General features: G+C 59.4%; 1 protein-coding gene across 1 annotated transcript in view; it reads right to left on the reverse strand.

Moving 5' to 3' along the window:
- LRRC4B (leucine rich repeat containing 4B) overlaps positions 1-13,960 on the reverse strand; it is a gene marked incomplete at its 3' end in the record, with an annotated part of 38,885 nt that overhangs the window by 24,841 nt on the left and 84 nt on the right. The window lies entirely within an intron of this gene.

Genomic DNA, 13,960 nt, shown 5'->3' on the forward strand with positions numbered 1-13,960 from the left:
GCCCCTCGGGCGGTGGGAGCCCGCAGCGCCCACCGCAGGTCCAGACCCGCCGCCGCTGTGTCTCTCCCTCCGCCTCGGTCCCCATCTCGCCTGCTGCCAGCCCGCACCACCGCCCCCCACCTCCACCAGGACGGCTTCTGCAGAGCCTGGGCCTCCCTCCCCTCCCTCGTCACCCTCCGCCATCTCCATCCTTGTCTCCCCCCACACAGAGCGACACTCACCCCAGTGGCTCGGCTTCCGCTGGGCCTCTCCCTGCGCCCCAGGTCCCCCCCTCCACATGCCTCCAGCCGCCGGGGGATCTGCCTCCCCAGGTCTCCAGGGCTTCCCGTCGAGGTTGTGCTGGGGGGGGCGCAGGGGCTTTTGGGGTCTCCCCGCGCCCCCCCCTCCTCGCCTGTCGCCCTTCCCACCCCGCCCCCCCAGGCCCGTCTAGGCCACTGCAGCAACTGTCTCCTCCTGCCCTCCCTGCTCGCCTCGTCCAGTCTCTTACCCTCTACCTGCACTCTCCCCCCGCCCCGCCGGCCTCAGCCCCCTGCTCTCTCCCTGCCCCTCTGCCTCTGCGCCCAGCCCCCCCTCAGGCCCCCCCTCACTGTCTCGCCACCCTTGGGACCACCAGGCCCCCCACTCCTTCTCCATCTCCTCCTCACTCTGGCTCCGTCCCCATCACCCTCTCGCAGGTAGGTCGGGGAGCCCGTCCCGGTCGGCTTCTCTGTCTGTCTGTCCGTCTGTCTGCGTCTCCCTCGGCTGGGCTCTGTCTGTCTCTCTCTCTCCGCGATTACAATTTCTAGTCACACGGCAGTGCAGGGCCAAGCTGTGCCTCAGCTCCCTCCCGCCCCACCCCCTCCCTCCTCCTTTCTCGCCTCCTGAGCGGGGAGGGCGCCTCTCCTCCCTCCTCCTCCAGCCCCCCTTCCCAGCGCCGGAGGCCTCCCCCTCCCCCGTTAATCAAAGGCTCTGTTATCTAATTAACCCATTGGTTCTGGGCAGCCGGGGAAGGGCGGGGAAGCCGGGGAGGAAGGTTGAAGGCTGGGCTGCCCAGGGAAGGGGTGGGGGGTGTCTGGGCTGTGCCAGGCCTGGCCTCCTGGCACAGACAATCTCATCGGCCGCATAACCAGGCTGGGCCAACGCTGACCCACCCCCCGCCTCGTGCACCTGCCCCCCAGCCCGAGTGCAGACAACCTAGCGTGGGCTCCTCTGCAGGCAGGCGCTCCCCCAGGACCCTAGGAGCCCCCCAAAGCCCCCCACCACACCGCACAGCCAGGCACTGTAACCTCCACCCCTGATACACCAGCGAACCTGGGCCCACATCACCGTCACCCCAGTCCTTCAGCCTAGGGCCAACCCCTGTTCATGCCACAAAGAAACCCGTCCCCAGATGCAGCCCTCTCCCCTGGACCTCAGCCATATCCTGCTATCTGCCTCCTGATACACTTCTGCAAAATGGGCAGGGCAGCCTCTTCCATCCATTCTATTCATCGATTTTAATCCACCCATCCATCCAACAAATATTTTCTGCGTCCCTACTGTGTGCAGACACTGGTGTAGATGCTGACTAATGCTACCCGCACCCTCCAAACCCAACATCCACAGGCCCCAAAAGACAAGTAGCAATAACAGAGCACATTGATCAAGTGCCAGGGGGCCTGGGTTTCAGTCCTGGACCTGCTGTTGGTTTGCTGTGTGACCTCAGGCCAGTGACTTCATTTTTCTGAGCTGCAGAAAAATGCTGTGAAACAGGGATAATAATAGTATCTATCTCATGGGGCCACTTGGGGACTGGCTCAGTAAATGGCTCTCTCTTTACAAAAGATGCAGATCTGACCACTTCTCATCCCCGCCACCATCTCCCCTAGATGATCACAGTTGCCTCCTCAGTTGTCTCCCCACTTTGACTCTCGCTCTCCCTCCCAGACGGTTCTCACAGGCAGCTGGAGGGGTCCTGACAGCATCCAAGTCAGATCCTGCCCCTCCTCCACTAAACAGCTCTCACACTCTGTCTCATGGGGTGTAAGGGCAGAGACTTCACCGAGGTTTAGCAGACCCCTCTCCCCAGGATGTGCTGCTCCTCCCCTGCTCACCCACCCACCTCAGGCCACACTGGCCTCTTCACTGTTTCTGGAATGGCGCGCACAGTCCTGCCTCAGGGCCTTTGCACATGCTCTTCCCTCTGCCTGGACCACTCATCCTCAGGTGTCCCTGTCCTCCTTCAGGTCTTTGCCCTTCAGGTCTTTTCAGTGAGGCCTCCTTGCATCTCACAGCACCCCTACCCCACACCAGAACCTTCTCTGCTTTGTCTATATCACATTGTTACCCTCTGACCTCTTAGAAGCCCACACACTTGAGTGTAAGCTCCCCGAGGGCAGGGACTGCATCTGTTTTGTGCAGTTTGGTTTCCAGCACCTACGATGGTGCCTGGCACAGGGTAGGTGCTCAGTGAACATCGGGTGGAGGCATTAGTTATCAGAGCCATCATTTAGATCCCTCCCCAGTTTCCCCGCCTCTCTCCTATAGTCACACAGAGATGCACCTGCTTGGCCACATGCCCCTCTCTGCACACCCAGCCCAGGACACACTCACCCAGCTGCACATCTCAGGCTCACCCCACAGACGTCCAGACCCCAGGGTCCCCTCCCATCCCAGGAGGCCCCTCCCATCCCAGGAGGGTCCCCTCCCATCCTAGGAGGCCAGCCTGGCAGACTCAGCACCTCCATACGCCGCCGCCGCCAACACACTGCCTTCAGCTCAATTTCTGCACCCACAGCATGGCGCCATCTGGCTGGCAGGGTCCCAGATACTATACCGTAGGTCCCCAGGGCAGCTGCGTGCACCCCACTAAATGCAGGCCCTGAGGGGAGCCACACCTCAGATGCCACCTGTGTGGGCTACATTCCTGGATATGGCTTTGCGCCGAGGGGACACCTGGCCCCAGTTACAGCCCTCCAACGCAGCTAATAGGGGTGCTGGCTAACCCTCTTCTTCTGAGCATGTTCTCAAAGCCAGGGGCTGTGTACATGCCTGACTCATCTTGAATAACCCCACCACCAGTAATGGTAATGTCTAGCGTGTACCTGGCACCGACAGGGCAGAGTCCCGGGAGTTTGACTTGCATTAACTGTAGTTCTCCCATTGGCCCTCTGACAGGGGACTGCTCTTACCCCCACTTCACAGACAGGGAAGCTGAGGCACAGAGAGGCAAAGTCACTTGCTCAAGGCTAAACACACAGCTGGGAAGTGGCCCCTCCCTGGTCAGCCTCCCCAGAGCCGAGGGGCCCCAGAGCCGCTCAAGCTTGTCATGATAGCAGGAACAATCCTCTTGGAGGTCTCCTGGGGGCCTGTTGAATTGTGACCTGCCTTCTGTGACCCTCATTGGCCACGGTTCGGCCCTGATAGGGACGGGAATCTCTGTTGAGCATTCACTACGGGCCTAGGGCCATGCTTAGCCATGCCCTCGTCTCCAGATGCTGGCTTCTCCCCGCGGCCCTAGGAGGAAGGCATTGTCCCTGTGTCCATTTTCCAGATGGAGAAGCAGATCCTGAGGGCTGAAGGTACTGGCTGATGGTCACACAGCCTGGGTACGGGGCAGCTGGGATTGGAACCCAAGGCCCAGCCCTGGGCCAGGTCAGCACACTGCCTCTCTCACCCCAGGGCCCTGGGAGAAGCCTCAACATGAGGGTCCTCCACCCCAACCTGGTGCAAGGGACCGAAGCAGACACAGAGATGCAAGAGGCCCCAGAGAGAAGAGGTGTGAAAGGCAGAAAGGGGCAGAGACACAGCAAGAGAGAGAAACAGAGTCAGAGACCAACACAAGCCCTGTGAGGTGGCAAGAAAGAGGGAGAGAGGCTTTAAGGGGGAACAGAGGAAACTAGAAAGCGAGCCGAGATCCAGGGGAAGGCGGAGGCACGGAGGACCAGGCACTCGAGGCGAGGGGCCGAGGCCTCACCAGCTTCGCCATCCTCCCCAAGTTCTGAGAGATCTCGGGCATCGTGCCTGAGAGGATTCAGGCAGATGGCAGATCGGAAACTCAGGGGCCCAGGAGAGGCGGGGTGAGGAGAAAAGAGAGGCAGGGAACATTCCAGTCAGGCGTACTCATTTTTTTCTGGGGGAAGTTCAGGAGGTGAGAGAAAAGATAGGAAATTGACTGCCATCGCAGCAAGAGGGATGGAGGTTAGATCTAAAGAAGAACTTCCCAACTGTGAGGGACTGGGGCGGAAGTGGAGCCTGGAGCCAGGAGGGTGGAGAGACATCAAAGCCAGGGAGAGATGAACACTTCTCTCTCTGGATGTCTGTCATACGGGCATGGCCCGGAGCTGTTAAGGTGGGGGGAAGAGGGGGAGGGTACAGGGAGCACAGGCTTCAGGGGTGGATGAAACAACTTCACACGTGTGTCCCTCTGAGCCGGTCCGTGTCCTGACTGCTTTTAAAATAAAAGCAACCCCAAAGCCCCGAGAATTGACAGTCCGCTAACTTTTGAGATAGAATCACCCTGGGAAAAGGGTGGCTTAGGCCCCTCATAGCTGCTGCGGAGGAAACAGAGTTGGGGGCTCAGCTGAGGACTTGCCCAAGCTTCCTGAGGCAGGGGTGGGCTGGGGAGAGATGACTTGCTTGGTGAGGGGGGCTGTCTTCTCCTGTCTTCCCCCAACTCCCGATCTAGAAGCACTGACGGGTCATTTATTTGGTCTTTCATATGTTCATTTAACAAATATTTACTGGTGACTCCACCTCCCCGAGTCTCCGCCCACACACCAGGCACGTTCCCACCTCAGGGCCTTTGCCCTTGCTGTTTCCCTCTGCCTGGAGCCTTCCTCCTTGGGTCTGCGTTGCTCTCTCTGCCTCCATTCTGGACTCTGTTCCATGCCACCTCCGGGGGGGTTTCTTTGCTCCCCGCCCCCCAGCCTGTCGCTTACACTTCTCTTCCTTTCCTCCACAACCCTCTCATCAGCTGGCCCGACGTCATATGATGGATAACGCCTGGTCCTGCCTATTTTTGTCTCCCCACTAGAAGGTGAGCTCCCCAGGCAGGGAGTTTGTCTGTCTGGCTGCATCCCAGGTGCCTAGGATGCGCCCGGCTCCTACAGAGCCTCATCAATACCCGCAGAATGAAGGAGCGAGCGAGCGCCCCCTACCGCTGGATTCCCTGCCGGCGCCGGGGGCGCAGGGGCACAGGAGACCTGCCTTTGTCTTTGGGGAGTTAGTGGTCCAGAGGGGAGACCTACAAAGGCTGAGTGAGAGGGTGAGCACAGGGTGGAGGCCCTGGAACGTCTGCGGGAGGCATGCGGGTGAAGAAGGGCGCGTCAGGCAGAGGGACCCCTGTGTGTAAAGGCCTGGGGGCCAGAGAGGCAGATGGGGGTCGGGGGTCTGCAGAGTCCAGCTCAGTTACAAAGACGTCCTGCTCCACAGCAGGCTGAGAGGCGGGGGTGCTGGGAGCTGAGGGTGGGAGGCTGTGACAGGAGAGGGGCAGGGTCAGCTCTGGGTTGGAAAGACCCCTCTGAGTGGACTCTTGGGAGAGACTGGGGCCGGGCAGGAGCTGGGCCAAAGGTCCAGGGGGAGAGGATGAGTCTGGGGCCGGGGCCACAGGGGTGGCGAGGAGGAAAAGAATGAAAAGATGCTGCCAATTTGCAAAAAGTGGCAGAACTTGGAGATGAGGCAGAGGAGGGGGGACAGGTTCTTCTTACAGATTTGGGGGTCAAATTCTTAAAGCCAGGACGGGGGAGAGGGCAGGGAAGAAGGTTGGGGAGAGGAGATTGGAGCGGTCCAGTCTTTGCTTGTAGGTGGCGAACCCGCTCATGCCAGCACCCCAGATGCTACGGGTGGTGGAGGGACCCGCAGCCTGGGTGCCATCAGTTGCTGGCTGTGTTACCTTGGGCCAGGCCCTCCCCCTCTCTGGGCCCCCAGAAGATGGTCTGGTCAGCAAGTGACCAGCAAATGTGAGCTGGGACTCGAAGTCTGCCTGGTGAGTGGGGAAAGCAGCAAACCCGCTCCAGTCCCAGGCTGCTGCCAATTTTCTGCTGGGAACCATAGCTTGCTGTCCCCGTTTCTTCGTCTGAGAAATGGGAATTGATAACAGGTAGCATATGACAAAGGGCTGGGAAGGCAGGGGGTGGGGGGAGAACAGCAGCTGTTTGCCAGCCGGTGTGGAACCGGTTCAGTATCTGAGTGGGTCGCTGTCCCCCACTGTGGGAGTGCTATCAGCGCCGTCGGGTATGGTGGCCGCCAGCATATGTGGCCATCAAGCATTTGCCACGTGGTGTGAATGAAGAGCTGAATTGCTGACTTACTTTAATCGAGAATTTTTTTTTTGGCTGCACCCTGCAGCATGCAGGTTCTTAAGTTCCCCGACCAGAGATCGAACCCGTGCCCCCCGCAGTGGAAGCTCAGAGTCTTAACCACTGGACCGCCAGGGAAGTCCCTCTTTAAATTAATCTAAATGTCGATGGCCACACATGGCTGTGGCCGTAGTGGCTGCTGTATCGGACGGCGTGGTATGGCCATCCCTGTGCCTCCCAGTTCAGCCTCTGTCCCGCTTGGAACCAGTCCTGAGTCCCCAGAGCTTGGGCTCCTCTGCTCAGAGGCTCTGCCCAACAAGCCCACAGGGCTCTCCCAGGATTCTGGAAGGACTTGGAAGGAGATCAAAGCGAGAGAAAGAAACTCAACTGAGAGTAGGGCACGCAAGCCAGCCTGGCTCTGCCTTTGTCATATGAAGCCTGCTCTGTGCCAGGCCTCTGCTGAGGCAGCCTTGGACCCACAGGGGAGGAACGACAGCGGTTCCACTTCACGGAAGGGCACACTGAGGCATGGTGAGGTCCTGAGTCCTTGTTGTACCCATGACTGCCTGGAGCCGGGCAGGAACCAAGAGGTGGAAGGAAGCTGAACATCCAGGCCCCCTATACTGTGTGACTCTGGGAGGTGGGGCGGCCTAACACCGCCGCTGAATTGAATCCACCCAGGGAGAGAGCTAGGACCTAGCCTGGTATGGGCGGTTTTCCAAACAGCGGTTATTGCCAAGGCTTCGCAGGGGTGCATGGGGGTGAGTTTGCAGATGGGGAGGGCCCTAGTGTGAGCCAGCCTGACTGTGGCCTCCCGCCCCCGTGCTCCCCTCCCTGTCCCCTGGAAGGGCAATGCTGCCATCTGTTTTCCATCTCAGGGCGTGCAGAAGTACTACTCTTTAAAAAAGGGGGGGTTCTACTGAGAGTAACCACAAGCTGAGAACTCCTTGAACGGTATCAGTGTTCCCTAGACGTCGGCGGCGTCCAGATGAGCTGGGGGCTTTGTGAGAGTGCAGATTCTGATTTGGTGGATCCAGGACCAGGCCAAGATCCCACATTTCCCAGGGATGCTGGTCCTGGAGCAAGGAGTCAAGGGTGCCCCAAGTGTGCAATCCACTCCCACGTTCCACTTCCAGATGAGTAATGAACCCTCCCCTCCCCCGCCCTGTCTAGGGGTGCGCTGGGAGGGGATGCAGACCGGGGTTAGAACCTCGATTGTCACTCGTATTAGACATGGGGCCTTGGAAAGGGGACATCACCTCTCATGGCCTCAGTTGGCTCATCTGTAAAATGAGGAAAATAGCTAATCGACCTCCTCGGATGGTGGGGGGGGTCACTGGTCCCAATATCTGTGACGTTGCTGAGCACAGTGCCTGGCTCATAGAAAGGTCTCAATAAAACTCTTCTATGGGCTTCCCTGGTGGCGCAGTGGTTGAGAGTCCGCCTGCCGATGCAGGGAACACGGGTTCGTGCCCCGGTCTGGGAAGATCCCACGTGCCGCGGAGCGGCTGGGCCCGTGAGCCATGGCCGCTGAGCCTGCGCGTCTGGAGCCTGTGCTCCGCAACGGGAGAGGCCACAACAGTGAGAGGCCCGCGTACCGCAAACAAACAAGCAAACAAACAAAAAACCTCTTCTATGACTGTGACTCTCCTCCTCCTCCTGGAGAGTGTCACGCTGTCACTTGAGGAAGGATGGACAGGTGCGAAGGGCAAGGGTGTCAGGGAGACCTGGGTTTACCCTCTGACCTGCCGCTTTCTCGCTGTGTCCCCCTCCGGCCCCCCAGGCTCTGTCTGTGAAGGTAGTGACACCTAGCTTGGTGTCATTACCTGTCCAGTGTTGGGCACTTCAGTGACAGTGTCATCAGTAATAAATCATTAATAACAGTTATCACTTATTCTCACTGGGTCAGAAGAACAAATCTTTTCCTCCTTTTTACTCCATCCCCCACCCCCCCTTATGTTAATCCAGTGTTTCTGGCTGGATCAAAAACACCCATTTATCACTGGTGGGGGACCCACAGAATCACCTGAAGGATCTTTGTTCCCCCCAGACCCAGCTGGACAGGGACTGGACACCCCCACCCTGGTAAGGAAAGTCCGCCGCGAGAATGGGCCTGGGTATGTCCTCTCCCCTCTGGGGTTTGAAGGGCATAAACAAGACTGAGAGGCCAGGAGCCTGTGAGTTACCAGAACTCCGATATCTCTTTTAAACGCTAATCTTCTGAACCTGTTATTCTTAACAATCTGATTATTGTTATTATTAACAATCCTACTTTCCACTCGGAGGGCCTGATGGGCCAGCATGTTGCCCTCTCCGTTTCCCCCTTTGGAAAGCAGTGATCTCAGCTGGGGGAGGCAAGCTGCAGAGTGGCCAGCGCCCAGGTTTGCAGTCCAGGCTCTGCCACTGCTACCTTGGTGATCTCGGGCAAGGGACCTCATCTCTCCCGCATCAGTTCCCCCTTTTGTCAAATAAGGATGATGATCGTGCCTCCCTCCCAGGACTCCTGTGAGGAGAAAACAGAACCAATCCACATGGAGTCACCAGCACAGAGCCTGGCCCAGGGTAAGCACTAATGAATGTCAGCTCTTGTCATCATTATCTCCGGCACTGTGTTTGAGGGTTCCAGGCAAGTGGACAGCAAATCTCCGCGTTTACCGCCTGGGGTTGCCCCTCTGGGAGAGTTGGGGCTGCCACTGCTTTCTGACCTTTGTCACAGTGTTTGAACAAGAGCTCTGGGGCCTAAGCTCAACACTCTGACAGGAGTGTGGGCTGAGGGGTTCAGGGGGACACAGCTGAGACAGGAAGGGAGTGGCCTGGGTCGCTGCCCCAGCCCGACCTCGCTCCCTCTCTGCTTGCCATCTGGGTCATACACAGGCTTCTCAACACCCCCACCAGGACCCAGCGTTCTCAGTCTCTGCAGCCCTCTTGAGGACACAGCCGCCCCCTGGGATGGACGTCTGCCTGCAGGGGCCCTACCAGCCCATCTCCCAGGCCTCAGAAGCAGCCCCTCCCCTCCACCTGCCATGACAACAGTTGCATGTAGGTTTCCAGGCAACAAGGGGGCATCTTGGCACTCTTTTTACTCTCCTGCCACCCCCTCTCCGGCAGAGTCACCCCACTCTCACGGACTGGGAAGGGAAGGGAAAGGGGGTTTCTCCCCAGCAAAGATGGAGGGTTCCTAAACTCAGGGATGAGGAAGCTTCCTACACTCTGCCAGAGAGGAAACACAGACATTCTCCCTACACCCTGCCAAGGGTGATGGTGGAGGAACTGATGGTGGGGCTGAGCAGTGTCGTGACACAAAGGGGACCCCTGTCACCTGCACCCTGACCCGGAGATGAGACCAAGTGAAGCCCCTCCTCCCCCAGAACATAGCCTCACGTCCTCTGAGACCTGCACTGGGACCAGGAGAACTTTCAACCGTGTACCTGCCCTCCCTTCAACACACAGGGAGACCCACCCCTGCCTGTGGGCTGCAATCTGACCCACGGAGGACAAGGGTGGGGTCTGGGGCCCACCCTGGCTGTCAGGCAACCAAGGATGGGCTGCAACAGAACTTGTGTGTGCTCTGAAGCCTGGTGGTCTTAAGAGTCTTCCCGCCCTTGGTGTGGCACAGAGGCAGGCCCTGGCTCTGGGGAGGCCCAGAGCTGGGGCCAAACTGCCCCGAAGAATGATGGGGCAGGAAGGGCAGGCAGAGAGAGCCCCTGGCAAAGGGGCTCTGATTCTGGAAGAAAATCAAGGGTAGGAGTGTGGAGAGAGTGACGGGGGGTGGGGTGGGAGAGGTGGGAAGAACCACCTGGAGAGGAAAGAGAAGAGAAAATAGCAGAGGTGGAAAAGTCAGCCGACTACAGTGCTGGGCAGGTAAGAAAGGTGGATGAAGCACGTAAGGACAGTGTAGGGAGGGTTGGCCCTTGGGGTACCTGAGCACAGGGCACTGCTACCCCAGGGGGAGAATTATTCAAAAGAAGCTGATAATCTGGAATTTTGAGATATAATTGAATATAACCTTATATTAGCTTTAAGTGTACAACACAATAATTCAATATGTGCAAAATGATCACCACAAGAAGTCTAGTTACAAATCACCACGCGGAGTTACACATTTTTTTCTTGTGATGTGAATGAGTTTTTATGTGAAATTGCTAATTTTTTTTAAAAAAGTTGGCAACACATTAAACACTTTGGAAGCAGTAGGGGGAAATAACACGCGCGGTCCACAGGACACCAGTGTACGTGCTCAGGGCTGTGGGGAGGGCGAGTGCGGGGGAAAAAGGAAGAGGAGGAGGAAGGAAGACAGAGGGCCGGGTGGAAACAGATGGCTGGAGGTGAGGGAGAGCGACAACAGAGAAACGGAGAAGAAAGTGCAGGGAGCGAGCCTGGCTGGAAAGAAGTGGAAGAGGAAGCAAGGGTAGTCAGAGGAGCGGAGACCAGCAGGGACTGGGCTGGGGGGCGGGGTGACGGGGCAGCCGAGGGGAGAGCGGTGGGAGATGGAGGTGCAGAGAGAGAGGCACGAGGTCCAGGTGACACCTTAGGACAGATGCCCAGCCAGAGAGGTCGGGGAAGGGAAGTAGGATGCGGAGGGTGTGATAAAGAGAGGGTGCACTGTCCTATCAGAGGAGACAGGTGAGCCATGGGGGTGGGGAGGAGAGCAGCCGGGGTGCCGGAAGCGGCTGGGGACTCAGCACTTCCCCCCCCAACTCTGGCCGTGCCCCACAGCACCTCGCCAGGAGACCTGCCTCTCTCCACCTGGCCTCCGAGCGGTGCGCCTGCATGCGCACGCTGGGCCCTGGCTCCATTTTCCTGAGACGTGTCAATGGCCCTCTGATACCTGACGTCTTAATTCTGCTGGAGTCCTCTGACTCCGGGAGCACTCTCCCAACTGATTCTGGGAAGGATGCAGGGCGGCTGCTGGGGTCCCTCCAGCACACGCGGAGACCCCTCACGCTGGGATCTGAGACTGTACCGGCAACACGTGGGGCTGCATCTCCAGAGCTCTGAGGCCACCTCCGTGCCTCTCGATGTCTCCGTGACACCTCTTTGAGTCTCTGTGAGTGTGAGGTCACAGGGCGACCAGGAGTGAGGGCCTCCCTGGCAGGGCGTCTCTCCAGGAGGTGCTCTTTGTCTCTCCCTCCGTGTCTCTGTGTTTGAGGGACTGTGTGTGTCTCTGCGTGTCCAGGTCTTTCTCTCTGACTCTGGGTTCCGAAGCCAAGTTCATAACTGGGTCTCTCCACATCTGGGTCTCTGGCTGCGAGTGAGTGACTCTGTGTGTGTGTGTTTGTGCGTGTGTGCCCACGCACATGTGCACCTCTGCCTACACATGCCTCTGTGTCTTTCTCACACTCTCCTTCCTGCCCTCCACTGATGGCTGACTCTCTCTGGCAAGTTGGGCGCCGTGCCTCTGGTCGCCCCCTGCACGTCTCGGGTGCTGGAGTGCCCTCTGGCTCCTTCTCACCTGCGCCCTGGGTCTCTCCCCATATGCTCCAGAGTCAGCGGTTCCCTGTGTCTCTCTGCCTTGCCTGGTCCCTTGCTCTGTGTGAGGATGATGTGTGTTCCCCTCCCTCCCCTACTTTCCTTTCTTTTGGAAATTGAGTAACTAGGTGTAGGTCTGGCTCCCTGGTGATGCGCCCTAATTGTGTGTCTGTTTGGGAGTGGGGTCCCCCTCTCTCTTTCTGGCTGTGCCTCTGTCTCTCTGGCTCCCACCCTTCCCTGCCTTGTCTGAATGTCTCCCTCTTACCTCTTGGCTGCTTCGCTCTCTGTCCCTCCTTTCTGAGTGTGTGTTTGAACACTCAAGTGCCAGGATTAGAGGAGACTCAGGGAAGAGCGGGAGGAAGATGGGGAGGGGAAAGGAGGTGCACGTTAGAAGCAGAAAGGAGACAGGAAGAGGGAGGGGCTGATCCTGGCCACTGCGGGGTTGGGGGAGGTTTTAGCGGGGAGAGGATGCTGCCTGCTGCCTGGACCGGGAGGGAAGCGACTCTGGCTATTCCCAGCTGCCGCTGGAGCCCGAGTTCCTGTCTGGCGGCTGCGCGGCCGGGACTTGGGATGTGAGGCGCATAGCAATGGGGCTCTGCGGAGGCTCGACTGCAGCTCCCAGCTGGGGAGGGCGTGGGGAGGGGGCTGAGGGGCAGCCCTGTGGCTCCCTTCCCCCCTCCCCTTTCCCATCTGGGCTCTCCCCAGGGGATTTCCTCACCCTGAGAAAGTCTCTTCCAGAAAGCAAGGCCCGAGGCTGCGAGGAGCAGGGTGGGGAGAAGGGGCCGGAGCTCCCGAGGAGCGGCAGGGGTGGGGGCGGGGAGAGAGGGGGAGGATGGGAGTGGCAGAGAGACAGGACGGGGCGGGTGGGTGAGGGGGCACCATGGGCATCAGGACCCAGAGTCCAGGAGAGAGACTGGCTGGGCCCCTGGCCGGAGAGAAGGAAGAGCCCATGCAGGTGGGGGCTTGGAAATGTGGGCGGAACCCTGGACAGAGCCTGGGTCACGGGCTCCCCAGGACTGATGGGGAGTTGGAAAAAGCCGAGGCAAAGAGAAGGAGAGGTTCCAGACAGGAGGCCCCTAGGACTGGGGGGTCTGGGATTGGGGGATCCCATGAGGTGAGGAGACAGGGATGGGGGGCTCTAAATGAAGAAAGGTCACAGAAGGGGGTCCCGGACAGAGCAGGATGTAGTGAAAGAGGCTAGGGGTGCTAGGGAGAAGCTCCACCGGCCCCTGCCCAGGTGAAGGTCCTAAGCAGAGAGGGGACGTGATAAGGTAGCGACTGGGGGCCAGAGGAGAAAGAGGCTAAAGTTACAGTCTCCTGGAGAGGGGATCAAGGGGGCATGTCTGCGGGGAGAGAGTGAGAGATGGGGGATGAGGGGATCCTGAGGGGAAGATGAGGTGCAGTTAGAAAGTCCTAGAAGAGTAGGTATGAGGGTGGGAAGGCTTGGGAGGGCAGCAAATGGGGGAGGGGAGGTCCCCAAGAGGAGAGGGCTAAGGACGGTGGGAGGCAGGTAGTGGTCCCAGCGAGACACGTGCCCAAGGATAGAAGGCCCCGAAGCAGAATGGGGTCAAGGAAGGGGGTCTTGGGAAGAGGGAGGGGCAGGGGGTTGGTTGCCCATCAGTAGGGGTTGGGGGGCCCCAGAGGGAGAGGGGCTGAAGATTGGGGAGAGGGTTGTCTCGTTCCCCAGTCACCCCCTCCGTTTTTCCCATTCTCACTTCCCAAACTCCCCGGTTCTCCCCGGTTGCCAGGGCAACCGCTCCTGCCAGGCGCGGTCACCAAGGAAACCCCGTGCCCGCCTCTCCCCCCCATCACTGGCGTGCCCCCCCCCAAGCAGCGGCGGTGTGGAAGGTGGGAGGGGCAATGGGGGGGGGAAGAACCTGAACTCCCGCCCCAGAAAGAGGGGCCCAGACCTACACCCAGCGAGCCACCTCCCCTCCCCCCCCCACCCGCCCCGCAAGCCTACATCCTCAGCCCTACAGCTGGATACACAGCGACCGCCGAACGCACATCCCCCCCCACCTCCCCGTCCCTAGGCAGCGGCGACCCCCGCCCCCAACACAGAACTAGCCTGGCCCAGAGGACCCCCACCCGACTACCTCCCCCACCGGCTGCCGCTCTCCATCAGGCCCCGCCCACTGTCCTCTGCCGCCGGCCCCCCAGCCCCGAGGAGGCCTAAGACCACGGTCCCCTAATTAGAGAATGCCCCCCCCCACCGCGGTTCCTCCTCCCGCCCC

The sequence above is a fragment of the Mesoplodon mirus genome (assembly GCF_964341445.2).
Source record: "Mesoplodon mirus genome assembly, chromosome: 19".
In the NCBI taxonomy this organism is placed as follows: Eukaryota; Metazoa; Chordata; class Mammalia; order Artiodactyla; family Ziphiidae; genus Mesoplodon; species Mesoplodon mirus.